Source organism: Taudactylus pleione, unplaced genomic scaffold, assembly GCF_031769625.1.
Source record: "Taudactylus pleione unplaced genomic scaffold, aTauple2 ptg000005l, whole genome shotgun sequence".
In the NCBI taxonomy this organism is placed as follows: domain Eukaryota; kingdom Metazoa; phylum Chordata; class Amphibia; order Anura; family Myobatrachidae; genus Taudactylus; species Taudactylus pleione.
In genome coordinates this window covers 672,503-685,112 of record NW_028284408.1, presented here as the reverse complement: position 1 = coordinate 685,112, position 12,610 = coordinate 672,503, and positions in this window count along the sequence as shown.

Sequence of the window (12,610 nt, the reverse complement as noted above, 5' to 3'; positions counted from 1 at the left end):
ATACATGAGTGCATTACGCAATGCAATAGCCAAGGGTTCAATCGCAATAGCAAATAATAGGGGAGAGAGTGTGCATCCTTGTCATGTGCCTTTCTATATGGAAAATGGGGCAGATAGATGGCCATTATAAGAGATCTGCAATTGAGAGTGGGAGTATAGTATTTGCAAAATACTTACAAACTTTAAAGGGAAACCAAAAGATATCAAAGTTGTTTATAAGTGGAGCCAAAGTACAAGGTCAAATGCCTTTTTGGCATCAAGTGAAAGAATGATCTTGGGTGAAGACTCAGTAGACATAAGTGAAGACTGTATGGCTCCTAATACTCTCCTCACATTGACCACTGAATGCCACCCCCATTAACTTAGTCTGATCTTGGTATATGATATATGGCAAAAGTAATTTTAATCTTTCTACCATTATTTTTGTTAGAAGTTTATAATCTGAGTTACGCAATGAGATCGGTCTGTATGCACTAGGTAAAGACAGACATGGCCTGGTTTTGGGAGTACCTTTATAATCGCAGAATTGAAATAAAGAGGAAGAGATTTATGAGTAATAATATAATTATAGACTTGGACAAGTGTCTCCCCTATCCTAGATAGGAGAAGTTTGTACAAATTGCTGCCTAAACCATCCAGACCCAGGGCTCTAGCCAGCTTGAGACCCTGGATTGCTTTAGTAGCTTCTTGTAAAGTCATTTGGGACAGCAATGAGTGGACAAGGTTAGAAGGCAGTAGAGGATACACAAGTTATTTCCATATAGAAGCTGATGTCTCATCTTGATTGTGTGGATCAGTCTGTGGTGTTGGTATAGACTCATCAAAAATGTCCTAATTAAATATGCAATCTGAGAATTTGAGGTAGTGAGAGACCCATTAGGTGTTTTGAGAGGGTGAACTACCATAGGAGGGCGAGTACCATTCAGAAGATTGGTGCAAAAGTGGCCAGACTTGTTTCCAAATATATGGTATTTATAATTTATTGAGACTAGGTATTTATCTCCTGTGGTTTGCAAAAACTCATCTAGATGAATCTTTGCAATCTTATAAAGATGTTTATTAATAAGGGATGAATCTATTTTACATTTTTGGAAGGCTTCAGATAGGGCTGTCTGTAGAGTGATATAAGAGGTGGAATGTTTCTTATTTAATGATGAATCATAGGAGATAATAGCACCCCTAATGATTGACTTAGCAGCCCTGCCAGAAAAGAGGTGGGTTGGATTCAGCATAAAGCAAATTGTTGTTCTTATATTCCTCCCATATTGCCTCTAGTCTGCTTTTGAATTAATTAGAATGAGAAAGGTGCAAGTAGCATCTCCACATTTTTTAAAGGCCTTTATATGTAGTGATATGCAAAAGCCCAGGCTAAGGCATGGTCTAATACATTAATGGGTCAATCATCAATTTTGAGATCATGGGTAATAGAGTGCTCAATAGTAATATGTAGTCAATGCGAGAAAGTGTATTGTGTGCTGCCAACAGACAAGTGTAACCATTTTCAATGGGATATAATGCTATCCATACATCTACAAGGCCAAGTCTGTAAGCAAGCAAAGAAATACCTAATTTCGGTGGGCAGGGTAATTTAGCTTTATGCTGTGATCTACCTAATACAGGTGATGATACCAAATTAAAGTCGCCACAGACAGAGAGTTTACTAGAGCAGTGTAATGTCAATTTAGCCAGAATAGTTTGAATTGTTTTTTTAAAGTAGGTATTATGCGTGTTTATTTTACATAAGACATTCATTCTATATAGATACTACTACAATAGCATATCTGCATTTGGGTCTACAGTAACCACTGTTAGTTGGAGTTGTTTTTTTTTCTCTAAAATGGCCACACCACGTGCCTTAGAGGTAAATGGAGCAGTAGCTACCAGTGATCAATTAAGAATATGAAGCTTAGCCATTTCACTAGGGACCAAGTGAGTCTCCTGTATAAATGCTATGTCAATGTTTTGTTAGATAAAGCAAACCCCTAGGCCTCTTGGCTGAGGAATTTAAACCACCAATATTTCATGTCCCTATTTGTCATAAATCAAGTGCAAAGAGTAGGGATCCAGAGATATCAAAGTCATAACCATATTGCAAGAGAGAGGGGTGGGAGACACAAGAGAAACAGGACAAAACCAAGACAAACGGGTACAGTATAGAATGAAAAGTAAGTGAAAGTGACAACAGAATAATAAACCCAGTCATTATAAACAGGATGGACTTCAGGTAGTATATTGAATACGAACAATAACTGCAGAGGAAAAGAAACTGAGTTATCAGCTTTGACTTTACGGCAAATACTGTAGCTCCTATAAACACCCGAGATATAAATATGAAGGGGAGTCATTACTAAATTATTTCTAAATATCACCTCATAAAGGAGTTGGAAGTTTCTATTGAAAACTATGGTAAAGCATAATCAAAGATGGCTGGAGTAACAGAAATATCATACAATCATAATATTTATATATATATATATGTATATTTAAACTAGCAACAATGGACCGGCACTTCAGTATATAGACAGCGACTACTTGGTTGCCTTCAGCAGTATAAAAGACAATAATACAAAAAAGCTGCGGCCCTCCAAGATTGGTGAAATAAGTAATGCTGTATTTAAGCCGACGTTTCAAAGCCTTCAGGCCTTTTTATCAAGGCACATACAGTGTGTCAACAAACCTTGACACACTGTTGACACACTGTATGTGCCTTGATAAAAAGGCCTGAAGGCTTTGAAACGTCGGCTTAAATACAGCATTACTTATTTCACCAATCTTGGAGTGCCACAGCTTTTTTGTTCTAATATATATATATATATATATATATATATATATCACAAACCGTTATCAAAACATTAAATTATGAGATGAAATGGAGACATCAGTCTAAACTTGAAATCAGCCTTAGGATATCAGTTGTAGGATAATCGGGTTAGACATCAGAGGAGGGAGGATTAGAGATATCTTGGCCATGTGCTCATGCCTCTTCTTGGAGAAATGTAAGTGAATCAGCAGAGTTTCAAAAAATGATAGGAATCAGCTGTGAATTTGCACAGCTGCAAAGACTATATCAAGGTAAATGTCATGTTCTACTGAACAAGTTGGGAGCATATATGTGAATATGCCTTTTGGGCTCTAGAAAGTTCCACAGAGAAATCCTGGAATATATATAATTTTCTACCTTCCTAAACAATGGCTTTATTTTTTCTGGAGGCAGACTAGAAAGCCAGCTTGTGGAGATAGTGCTAACATCAAAAATGTGTCACACGAGGGCGGGTGTCATTAGATCTAGGTGTAGCCCCAACTCTGTGAACATTAGATCTAGGTGTAGCTCCAACTCTGTGAATCAATTATAAGATCCTTGCATTCATCTTCAAAGCCCAAAGGTGTCTGACACTGGGCATGTTAACAAAGTTCCCATGATGGAATTGATTGCTTCTATAACTTCACCATAAGTCACAAGAGCATCAGGGGACTTTCGTACCTGTGGCAGATCTATGGCTTCCCATATTGCTGCAGCTTTCTTGGATGCTGGTGAGGAGGCTTGTGAGTACATGCCTAGTGCCATGTTTGATTCTGCCCGACATTTCTCCTGGCGAGATTGTGGTGGCTTCAGAAGTTTTGCCCCAAAACAAATTTCTCCATGGGCCTTCCAGGGGTGAGTGAAAAGCTGCTAAATCTCTTTTGGAGGCAGACGAGCAGCTTTATAAAAGTTAGTAAGTCGGTTGTGTTGAGGAGCGATATGGAGCACTCCATGAAGCCAGAAATGAAGTCCTTTTTATTAAATTTTTTAAATAATTATAAGATGTTTGTTTTGGTACAGCAAATTGCTGGCAACAAGAACAAAATAAAAGTCATGTTAGACTAATTATATATTTATTTTGAGGGGCACTCCCCCCAAAAAAATAATGTTTTCAATCCAAAAAAATCCATTCCTTCTGTCGCAAAAGAAGTATTTGGTGGTTTGTAAATTTTATAATTACATCACTTGTCCTTTTTAAAATCAACTGTGTGGGTGGAGGGCCCAAGGCAGTTCCAATTCATATTGGTAATTTTATTATTCAGCAGATTACTCCCTCCCCAAAGGCCCCATGTGGAGTGAAGGCTCCAGGTGATGACAGACAAGGGTGCACTTCTCACACAAAGCAAATACGTTATGTTGTGTATTATTTATGACTTTAGAAGTTAGTTGGCAAAAAACCTGATTGGCACATATGGCTGTTGGATCAAACATGGCCTCTGGATTGGTATCATAACAGAGTGGAGGCTACAAAATGGGTATCATATTATGAATTGGCCATATGGGGTTCATTGCAGTTAAAGGATCAGGCTGATTATCAGTGAACAAATTAAAATGATTATAATTGTTATTATTTTGTGTTATCCTGAGGGGGAGGGGGGATTACCAACAGACAAAGACTACCTATCAGCACTGGCATGGTCAACTGCTGAAAATAGCATCACCTTTTTCCTTTCCCAGCTATGGCAGTTTCAGGCTTTCTGAATGTGATAGAGCAGTAGCTTTTTACCCTGAATCTTTGGACCACTGTACAGCTTGCAAATTAATCATTTTCTAATTAAATGTATTTGGTTTGGAGTTGAACTTGTCCTAAATTTGTAATAGCTATAAAATGTGCATTTACTGAAGCAATTGGAAGACAATGTCCTTGTGTTTCTGCTGGCTTAAAGTTTCTGTATATTCATACACATATATCAAGGGATTTGTTACCTGCTCATGAATTAGTTCTATCCAAAGTGGTATTTTTTTATACATATCTGTCAAAATTAGGTGTTGAATTCAAGGCTACTTTCATTGTAGAATTAGTGTTAATTTTCTTATCTTTACTACACAGCACTTTAAAAATAACCACTGCATTTGAAAAACTTGGTAAACCACATATGGCTGATTACAACTACAGATTAGTGTCATAAGTAAGAGGAGACTGCAAATAATATATCATATTATGAATTGGCCTTATGGAGCTTGTTGCTATTAAGGATCAGGCTGATAATCAGTGGACAAATTATTAGAATTGCTGTTATTATGTGTTGCCTTCTCTTGAAGTGTGTTTACAAAAGACATAGGGCTAAATGTAATAGCCTCCGAGTTGTTGACGTTGCAGGCATTTATGAGAGTTTCCCACTTTTTTTAAAGTGTCAATCATTATAGAGGTTAAACCACTTGGTTTAGCCTTTATAATGATTGCCACATGTGAAACTCGCATAAATTCCCACAGCATTGGAACTCGGAGACTATTACATTTAGCCCATAAACTACCAATCAGCTCTGTCATGGTTGCTTCCTGATCTCTAGATCTCAGCACTCTGGAGGGAAGCCAATTAGATGGAAGCACCTGTTCAATCATCTAATGCTATTCTCTGTCCATATCATATAGCATAGTATAAATATATGTCATCTAGGTCATCCAGATCCTTTTTCTGTATCAAGCTTACCATCTTTGGACAGGAAGTACAGGAAGGATGGTTTGAAAGAAGCAAGCCTAGCAAAAGATGGGGATGATCATTATCAACTTATGCCCCTATAGTCTGGGAGGTATTTTGTTTGGCATGCTGCCACCAGAATAAGAAAGGCCGCCATGTTATCTGTCATCTTAATTCCATATTTTACTTTGCAGTTCAAGTAGGTATAAAGCCAGCAGGAGAGCAGGGACATATTCTTTGTGAAATAAGGCAAGCTAAGACTCATGAATTTCCAGACAGACTCCATAACTTTGAACTGCCTTATAGAAAACATGTGAATTAATCCTTTCCACACTGCAGAACATGATGGAGGTATTCCTTGAATTTCAGCACCTAAAAAAACTTATCTGTGGTCATATTCATATGCCTTTGAGTCTTGACCAACATTTTTCTCCGTTTTATTGTTGTGCCCTGTAGTCTGCTCCACCATTTTAAAGATTTTTTTCTTATTGTGTTCTGTAGTCTGGGTCACCACTGTATTGTTTTGCCTAGTCATGCCCTGGACTCTGGGCCACCATTCTTTCTTGTAATGCCCAGGAGTCTTGGCCACCATTTTATTCTTCTGTCTTGTCATGCCACAGAGTATGGGCTACCATTTTAATCTTTATTGTCATCCAGAAAGTTAGAAGTTTCCCATAGCAACCAATCAGCTTATACTTATTAGATACATTCTATAAAAATTGATAAGTGCTATAGATGTGTCCTCGTGCACCCACTGTATCATCTATATGCCATATAGTGTGGCATTATTGCTACATCTAAAATGCTTAGTTTGGACATAGCATGGTGTATTCAGTCACAGCATAACATACTGAGATGTGGGAAAGTCTAATACTACTCCCATCCACCAGATGTCATCTAAACTACATATTGTCATGCTCCAGACTATTAAAACCACTTTCTTACTGCTCCAGTGCCTATTAGGATAGCACAAAGGTCTGTTCATGCTGCGCATCCCTCCCGGCTGGTGCCAAGTTCTGTCTGTGCTGCTCCTGCCCTGTCTGCTCGGTGTACTGTAACTGGGCATGTAGATGGCTCTTCACAGCCTCTTGCTCACAGCATGTCTTTCCATCATGATGGCACACAGACTGCATGCCAGTGTTCCCTCCTAAACAACAGTATGGGAGAATTCATGTTGGACACTGTCAACTGAAACTCTTCCTCCACTCAGAGCGTTACTCCCAGACCAGCTGATCGCAGCATCCAAACCCTGGGGATCCTCTTTTATAAATTCCATTTTCAGATTGGCCCCTGCTGCCAGTACATTATTGCTTCTTGCTAAAGTTACAGCTCAGTGCTGAGCTCCCAGGTGCTCTGTATCTGAATTGTCCCCATTCATTATATCCAGTTCCTAAATCTGGCAAACAAGTCTCCTATACCATATTTCACACCAGTCTGGTTTTTACCACTGATACTTGTTCTTAGAGCCACCATCGATTCCAGCCAATACCTCCAACCATAGGCCTCATCCGATGCTTCCAACATTGAATTCATAATTACATTCTTCAGTTCATCAATATCAGTCCCTAATAATCAAGTTAATCAATTCATCAACATCAGACTCATATCAATTAAGTTCCTCAATTCATCAACATCTGTCCCAACTGATCAAGTTCATCAATTTATCTACATAGGATTCAAATCTATCAAGTTCTTCAAATCATCAACATCAGTCTCAAACCAATCCAGCATCATTGGTCCCAATCCGATTCTGTCATTCTTTCAGAATTATCATCTCCAGTTCTCAATCCACCTGCTTTTTAATAAAGACATTCCATTCTTGTTTTCTCCTTCAGGCCCATCATCCTCTGCAGCTCCTCTACCTCCCCACAGCAATACACGAGGAAGTCCTGCAAGCCACCCAGGTTTATTTACACCTCCCAAGTCTCTTTTGCAGCCTCCCACACCTGCTCCAGCCCAAACCAACCCTCAGGCATGACACGCACATCACATGCATCAAATAGCCAAGGTAGTGAAATTACACAGTGCAAGATTTCTGTATGTTTTAATAGGCTGCATTTTGTTTCCATCTCCAATGTACTCCAATAAATACTGTACTATACTGTAGTCTTGATTACAGTTATATGATTATTATTTATTTTTAATTACTTATTTTCTAATATACACTCTACAGCACCTAAATAAATTTAATGCATGTGCAACAATTTCCACATTCATCTGCAAAATTTAACAAAGCGGTGTGCAACAATTTCTGACTAATAGCGTACTCCCTGTATATAATCCAAATAGAAATTAACTCTGAACCTGCAATTTACATAACTATGTGTGCCAATTTCTGAATTGGACACGCTGGAATTAATGAGAATGTGCTTGGTCAGATTGCTGGCAGCTGTCACAATCTGACCAATCAGCATGGCCCCATTCAATCCTATGGAGAGTGTCCCCGAGAGATCTGTCAGTTGCGATGGGGTCTCAAAAAGGACAACTTGCTTCATCCGATGTGTTTTTTGTTTTGCCAAGACCCTATGGAATGCCTACAGGGGCCAAATAGTATCATTCCTACTTTGATAGAGAGATCAATAATTGGATAATTAAATGGTCTTTGGGAGACATTTTTTATCTATGGTGTGTGTGTCCAGTTTTGTGTTTATATATATTTTTTAACGATGAACTGCAGGTGCCAGCCCTAGCAAGCTTGCAGGGACTGGTAGTTCACCTGTAAAAACAATATACTACTATACAAATAACATTACCTATTTGTCCATCGCTACCAGGGGTTTAAAGCAGAGCCCTTGACCTATTGGCACTAGGGCTTGTTGAACCCAGGAGGGTACCCACACTCTTTTGTGGGGCCCACTCTTCTGGGGGTTCCAGCCCTGGTACCAACTGGCATGGGCTGGTGGAATGATGGGGCAACCCACACTATGTCTCTCCTCTCCACTAGCCCTGGATGACCCTACTTTTTTAATAATAATAATAATAATAATAATAATAATAATAATAATAAAAATATTTATTCTCATCCAGTATACAATGTACAGTGGCTAAGTAAATGTATTGCATGTGCGCCAATTTTCACAATGATCTGCAACATTGTCACTAAATCTGGGCATACATGGCCAGATAAAATGCCTTTCAAACCGACAGACATTTTATCTGGCAGCCTGCCAGCCGCTGATGTCCATGTCATACACTGTGAGATTTCTCACAGAGATTTAGCCCGAAATCTGCGCTCTAACCCTGGGGGAGGAGACATTTCCCTGTTCCTTCCACGTGAAGGAACACAGGAAATGTCTGCCTGTCGGTTGCAGCAGGGCATATACTGACCAATGCAGCCGACAGTTAACCTGTTAAATATCGCATTGGACAATACAACATGCCCAACTGAGCAATATTTAACCCTCGGTCACCCGCACACACGCTCCACTTATCGGGGCGATCCGCGGATATCGGGCGGATCGCCCGGATAATTGTAGCATGTATGGCCAGCTTAAGTGATGTGCAACAATTACTGCATAATAAAGTAAGCCAGCAGAAGCTAAGTGGAACAAATTAATTCCTTGTGACTAAAGTCTTGCATACAAGAATCAATGTGTGTATGCTCCTTGGTGACATTGATGCTGCATTTATCACATCACTATACCTGCAACTATGGTGTCGAGACAAAGACATTACTCTGAGCCTGAGCTTCTCATCCTGGTAGGCACTTGATGCACAACTGCGGGAAGCAGAGGGCTTACCTTCCGGGGATGAGATAGCTCTGACAGTGGACAGTGACAGAAGCATCAGGTCACTACAACATAGGAGGAACAATCTGCTGCAGAAGGAGCCTGTCCTACTTCAGCAGCTCAGATGTCATGTGCCAGTTTCACTATCCGTGTGTCAGTGTATCAGTGTGTGTCATCACCAGTGTAGGGTACAGTGCTGCAACTGTGACTTTGTCGGCTATTGTCTGTGACTGTCAGTGTTTGTCATCACCAGTAAAGGACTGCAGTACTGTGACTCTGTGGGCATATGGTGCATACACATGTATCGATTAGCCAGCTATATGACATCGCTGGCTGATCATTATGCACTCTTCCTAGGGTGCTGGATGATCGATATCGAACATCCAGAATACCACCTACTTACCGACGACTATTGCGTCCCATGATCAATGATCGCATGTCCCTATAGTAACCTGCTCAATATCGAGCAAGTTGATCGGCATGCACGCCCGATAGACGATATTGCTATAGGCCATTCGTGGCCGTGCATCGCTAGTTGATGGTAAGTTGGTAAGGACCTTTCAAATGAGCAATTTGAATGATAATGGTTATGTTAATGATATCAATATTGTTATCATTCAAATCGTTCTTTTAAATTGCTTTGCGCGTACGCACCATTATAGGGCTACTGTACTGTATGTCACACTCAGTCACTGTGTGTGACTGTCAGCGTCTGTCATCACCAGTGATTAAGGGCTGCACAGGCTACTGTGTGTGACCCTCTGTCATCATCACAGTAAAGGTCTAAACTGCAGCAATGTGACTGTGTCATTATTATTAGGCCAACCGTCAATATGAAAAAAAAATGTGTATGTTTACGTCAGGGCAGGTTCAGGCACACTAATTAACAAATAATATTCAGTATAATATTCAGTATGTGCAGTGCCACAGTTAATAAGATCAGGGCTGTGTGTCACAGTTTGAAGTTATTTGTTTAAAAAGTAAAAAAAAAAAAATTTTGTTGTTCAACTTGTGTGTGTTCACTGGGCTGTGTGCTGTAAATATTAAAAAAACCTATATATAATAAGTGCAGTTCACCATTAATATCAGCACTGTGTGACTCGCAGTGTGAAGTAGTTGTCATTGTTAAAAAAAATATATTTTTTTAAAGTTGTGTGGGTTCAGGGCCATCCAGTGGCACTGTGTTATAATAATAATGCTTGGTAGGTGCAATTCCACCTTGTTAATAATATAAGCGCTGTGTGGCTCACAGAGTGAAGTTGGTGTCATTTGTTAATATATGAAAACTTTTTTTTAATAAAAGTTATGTGTGTTCAGGGCCAGGCAGGGGCACTGCAAAAAATAATGCTCAATATGTGACTTGCCACAGCTTATATTATAAGTGCTGTGTGAAGTGGTTGTCATTCTTGAATTCTTTAAATACTTGCAAGCTTGTAGATCATGTATACACAGAAAATCTTTCTGCTTGTGGACTAAATTTAGGAGAAAAAAAACAATGTATTATCACTCATACTCAGACTCTCTGATGCATCTCATAAATGTACTACAGGGTTGTGTTACCCAATTAGGGTGGAGGGGGGGTTAGTATGGCTAGCAGGTCAGCCTCCTATTATTTGTTAATATAAGATAGGTTTATTTGAAGTTTGCTGCTCTGCAGTGCAACCATTCATTTTCTTGGCTTCTACTTCAACCCTTGTGAGGAATCCTTGGCTATTAACATTGTGTTCTTTTATGACCTTACATTTACATTTCTTAATCCATTAATCAATCAATTATAATTCATTAATCAATGAATACTGAATGAATCAATCAATTAAAGCACTGCTTTCATCCATTTTGGTGCTTGTTTTAAATACTATTTTCCACTTCTCTGATTGTTTTTTTATAGTACTAATAAAGTAATGATTAATTAATGAATCAATCACTCTTCCACTACATACTCCACCTCCATTTTCCTATACTGAGTTAGAGCCTCTGATCTAGTTATTGATTAATGAAAACATTCTATAGCATTGTATAGTTTATATTAAACTGCCATCCTGTCTGCCACTGCAGTGCCACTCTGTTTCCTAGATGTGCCACATTTGAAGTTGAACTGCAGAGTGTTTATGCCGTCCAATGCATTTGCTCAGCTTAGTCAGTCAGCTAATTTTTTTGGCCTAAACTAGATGAAAACAATATTGTGAGCTGTGAGGTTGTCAAAATTGACTGGAAATTACCTTAAATTAATGTTATTGAGGGTAATAATACTGTAGGAGCCAAAACAGGTCCACATTAGTCAAGTTTAAATGTTTTTATAATTTTTTTTAATAAAGCCAAATCCAAAACCAAAATGCATGAGGGTGGCTTTTTAAAACAAAATCAAAACACTAAGATGAATCCAGATCCAAAACATAAACAAAAACATGGGGGTCTGCGCACATCTCTAGGTAAAACCATGTTGCACTGCAGGTGGGGCAGATTTAAAATGTGCAGAGACAAAGGCTTCGTGCACACCTATAGATATAGCTGTCCGATTTGTCTTATGGGAAGGAAAATCTTTTTCCAGTTTTTGGGAGCAAATTTCTATTGTTATTTGCTCCCATAAATTACCAGATTTTCTTTCCCAACAGACAGCTTGGAAAGATATATCTATAGGTGTATATGCAGCTGATTTGGGAGGAGTATTTCAAAACTGAAATCTAAATTGTAGCATAAAAATAAATTTGTACATCATTTGTGTACTACAAGCAAAAGCATCCAGTATTTACCCCACATGCAATATATTTGCACCCCTTGCATTGCTTCATTGTCTGTCCAAGTGCACAGTTACTCACTCTATCCAAAGGGGCATACACACTAGATGATGTGCTGAAAGATATTGGTGAAATATTTTGGATGCACACACTGAACGATATTGTCAACAGTATTGTTCAGTGATGTCATCCTGGCACATTGGCCTGCATGTTTGCAGTACAGCAGACATTGTTAACGACCCGTGGCAGCGCGCATTGTTGGTCATATGGTGCACACACACTGGATGATATCAATGATATATCATTGAACAATATCGATATCATTCATATCATTCACTTTTATCGTATAGTGCAGTGGTCGCCAACCTTAATTGAGGTGTGAGCTACTTTTAAAAAATTAAACCTCCTGAAGAGCTACTAAAATTGTAGAAAAAAAAATCTGGTAGATAACTGAACTATTGAAGGTAATTTAATGAAAATTAAAAAAAAGTTTAATAGAAAATAAAAATGCATTTAATTAATACAGTAATATTGTTGTAGTTTGTAAATAAAATGTAAGCACAGGCACATCACACTGTTAATTACCGGCTCCAAGGAGGTAAGTGCAATAGAGATGCAAAAGATATAAACAGAGCTGCTGTGCGATTTTCCGGCAGGGCGGGGTGGGAGTCACTTGCTCCGCCATAGCACAGACGCCGTGGGTGGAAC